Here is a 4,415-nt window from a genome sequence, read left to right as displayed (position 1 = left end):
TTGATGACGATGTCACAGGATAGGGCAGAGTTCAGGTCAGCTGTTCATAGGGCCGCTTTGAGGCTTACTGGATTAGGGGGTTACCTAAAAAGTGCTCTAGGACTCAGTGTGGACGCTAGAGGTTCCGGGTTGGGCGGGAAGATTCCGAAAACTGGGCGGTGCTGGGCAGCGGTGTGGCGAGCAGAGGGCGTGCTAGCAGAGAGGAAAGACAGTGTGGCGAGGCGGGGCGAAGTAGTTAAAACCCGGAGGACCACTCTGGGAGATCAGAAAATAGAGGACAATCAAGCAATGCTGGCGGCACTGGGCTCCCCGGATGCTACCCTGTGGACTCTGCTGCTAGGCACCTTCGCCTTTCTGTTCTTTGTTGATTTACTGAAAAGGCGGCGTCCCAAAAACTACCCTCCCGGGCCCCTGAGCCTGCCTTTCTTTGGCAATTTCTTTCAACTGAACTTTAAAGAGCCGCAGCAGAACATGCAGCGGGTAAGATAGGCCAGGTTTTCTGGGCTAGGCGTTTTCCGGGGAAGTGTGGAGATGAAGGAGTGATTCTCCCTCAGGTGCTGGGCTGTTAGGTAGTTCTTGGAGATGACTGAGAACTGGCCGGTGGATTACAGAATTTGTAATCTTGGAACACAATAATTGGGGTGTTTCAGTTTGGGTGAGTCTGACGTTAATTCTGGTAATCTGGATACAACCTGCCTTTGAATCGATATCTTTGAAATATGATGCTTGCAAGAATAGTGAATATAGCACAGACCTTCAAAAGCAAAAAGACCCTCTTCTGTGTTGGCGGAAATGCAATGGGCTTGAGCATGGCGGAGATTGTGAATATGGGTCTGTTCTGTTGTTCTTCGGGTCGTTATGACTCCTAATCGACTCAGTGATACGTGACAGCAACACATTTATTCAAAAGGAAGGTGAGGAATTCAGAGAGGTGTCTTCCTCCTATAGATGGGCATGTAATAATTAAATGTGCACATAGTTTTCCTAACTGGATCTGTTGCAGCTACTTCAGCCACAGGAGACATCACTTATTATGAGATGGGGTGCATGTACTGAAGAATTTTCTTCTGTGTTTTGTTGACTATGAAAAGGCATATGACTGTGTGGATCATAACAAATTATGAGTAATATTGAGAAGAATGGGAATTGCAGAACACCTAATTGTGCTCATGTGAAAACTATATCTAGACCAAGAAGCAGTTCTGTGAACAGAGCAAGGGAGCACTACATACTTTAAAATGAAAAAAAGACATGCATCAAGATTGTACTGCAATCCCAGAGATATGTGGTTCGAATCCACCAGATGCTCTGCCGGAAAAGGAGGGGCTATCTCCTCCTGTACCTGTCGGATCTTATTTGACGGCACCCACACAAAAAATAAAAAATGGGGGAAAAAAAGATTGTATCCTCTCTCCCTACCAATTCAGTCTGTATGATGAGCAAATGATTTGAGAAACTGGACTCTATGAAGAAGAATGTGGCATTAGGGTTGGAGGAAGACTCATGAACAGCCTGCAATATGCGGATGACATAATGTTGCTTGCTGAAAGTGAAGAGAATTTGAAACACTTGCTGAAGAAGATCAAAGACTACAGCCTTCAATATGGATTGAATATCAACACCAAGAAAAAAAATACAAACGCAACATTCTCACCATTGGATAGTAGATGGAGAAAAGATTGAAATTGTCAATGACTTCATCTTACTTGGATTCACAGTCAATACATTTGGCACTAGCAGTCAGGAGATCAGGATACATATTGCACTTGAAAAGTCTGCGGTGAGGGACCACTCCAAAATAGCAAAGAGGGAGTATATCTATTTAAAGACTAAGGTGCACTTGCTTCTGGCCCTGGTCTTTTCAATTACTTATTCTGCATCTGAGGGCTGGATAATGAATAAAGATGACAGAAGAATAATTGATGCCTTTGAGTTGTGGTGTAGAAGAGCACGGAGTATTCCATGGAGTGCCAAAAGAGCAAACAGGTATGTCTTGGAAGAGGTCCAGCAACAGTGCTCCTTGGAGGGCAAGGATAACAAAGCTTTGCCTTCCGTATTTTGGATATGTTGCTAAGGAAAAACTATTCCTTAAAGAAGGACATCATCCTTGAAAAGGAGGGACAACAGATAAGGAGAGGAAGCCCTTCAACCAGGGAGATTGGCACAGTGACTGCAGCAATGGGCTTCGAGTGTGTCTGAGGTTGTGAGGTTCGCACAGGATAGGACAGGGTTCAGACCTGTTGTTTATAGGCTCACTATGAGTTATACTCAATGGCACCTAACCACAATAATTCTTGAAGAGTTCTGGTGACCTTGTGGGAAAGGAGTTGTACTGCCAACCAGGAGACAGGCAGATCAAATCCAGGAGCTTCTCAATGGAAGAATGATAGTCATTTCCTCCAGTGGGATTGACAGGCCCTGATAACTTGCTGGAGGGTTAGATATTGAGTCCATTCTGACTCAACAGTAGTAAGAACTTGAGTCAATATTCCATTGTGTGAATATGCCACAGGTTCTGTAGCCATTCATCTGTTGATAGAGCCTTGGTTGTTTTCAACTCCTTGCTATTAAATGTAGCAATAAATATGGACATATGCATGCCACTGTGTGTCATAATACTTATGTCACCCTTAGGATCTGTATTTCCTTAGAGGCCTTTGTGGTAGTTATTCTATCATGTCTCTCCTGGAAATTCTTCCACTGTTACCTGGCATGTGTGTACTAACTGTAATTAACTGGTTTTCAGCTTGTGAACAAATATGGAAACATGTTTAGCATGGACATCGGGCCCTTACGTTGTGTTATTGTAACTGGATTGCCCTTGATTAAAGAAGTCCTTGCAAACCCGGACCACGGTGTTGTGAATCGGCCCATTATACCTCTCCAAGAGCGTGTCTTTAAGAAAAATGGTAAGTTTCTTGAATAATGTAAGATTTTTCTGTTTGATGCTTTTAAAGTGTCTTTATAATTGTAATTCTTCACTATTCTCGGAGACGGGGTTTATTACACAATTTCCGTCATTAAAGTAAGTGAGATGTGTATTTCTCTCAATTTAAACCTAAGTCCTCACAACCTGCTATGTGGCTTTAGGGAGCTCTGGTGGTCTAGTGATTAAAGAGTTGCACTACCAACCCAAAGGGAGGCAGTTCAAATCCACTAATTGTTCTTTGAGAGAAAGATGAACAGTCTCTGCTCTTGTGATTTAAATCCTCTGAAAACCCACAGACAGTATGAGTTGATTTTTACTTGACTGCAAAGAGTTGGGGTTTTTTTGCTGTGAGAATTTGGCACCATCAGTCCTAATTTCAGGAATTAGAGGGAAGCTGAACCTCCTGCAGAAATTCACTCTGATGTTTGCTAACCAGGTAGTCACATCACTCTATGAGAGCACAGGAAGGGACAATATGTTCTCTACTTCTACTTCCCATTAAAAATGTCTTCCCCGCAGAAAATGAATGTGGACCTGCTGCTTCTTCTGCTCATCTCCCTCCTTCTTTCTGCCTCCCGCTCTTTATACTTCATCATTAAGCCCAGTCCAACACTCTTCTTGTATTACTCTACCAAAGCACAATTTTTTGTTTTAAAAATTTAATTTATTAGATGTTATTTTTATATTTATTAAGCTATACATATTTTAACAATTTCATGGTGATATGATTTACATACTATACATTCTACCTGATTTGAGTGTACAATGAAATAATTCTTAGTACATTTAGAGAGTTTCATATTTGTTGCCATAATTCAATTTTAGGTGTTTTATCATCAGTGTACAGTATACTTTTGAATTGGTTTGTATATAAACATTAATAAAAAATCATATTTTTGACATGTACTTAATCTTATATACAATCATTCATTTACATTATATTTTTTTACCTTTTTATTTTGTTATTTTGTGTGTGCGTGTGTACCGTCAAATCAGATCTGACTGGTACAGGAGAAGATTGTCCCTCCTTCTCCAGCAGAGCATCTGGTGGATTCGAACCACATACCTCTGGAACTGCAGTGCAGTTCCACCAGAGCCCGCTGTTACATTATATTTTATAGCATTCATTACCATTGCTCTATGCCTATTATCACCAGGTGCTTTTAATCCCTCATTGATTCATTCTCGTTATTTAACCTCACCCCACCCGCTAGCCTCTGCTAGCCGCATTTTTCTCCCTTCCTCTTTTTCTGCTCTTCTTCACACCTTTCCCTTCTGAACATTTATACATCTCTTATCCTCCTATTTTTATAATAGTGGCCTTATGCAATATTTGTCCTTATGTGATAGAGATATTTGACTCATCAAAATGCTCTCTAGTCTCTCTAATGTTATATGTTGTTGTTATGTGCCATTGAGTCATTTGCAACTCATAGCGACCCTATGTACAAGAGCCCTAAACACCATTCTATACTGTGCCAACCTC

At 41.4% G+C, this 4,415-nt stretch overlaps 1 pseudogene; it reads left to right on the top strand.

The window, feature by feature from the left end:
* The first annotated feature begins 288 nt into the window (after positions 1-288).
* LOC102854850 overlaps positions 289-4,415 on the top strand; it is a 47,767-nt pseudogene continuing 43,640 nt past the window's right edge.

The sequence above is a fragment of the Elephantulus edwardii genome, unplaced genomic scaffold (assembly GCF_000299155.1).
Source record: "Elephantulus edwardii isolate Elephantulus edwardi_28Jun2011 unplaced genomic scaffold, EleEdw1.0 scaffold00005, whole genome shotgun sequence".
NCBI classification, from domain to species: domain Eukaryota; kingdom Metazoa; phylum Chordata; class Mammalia; order Macroscelidea; family Macroscelididae; genus Elephantulus; species Elephantulus edwardii.
This window is presented reverse-complemented; position numbering and strand designations above follow the sequence as displayed.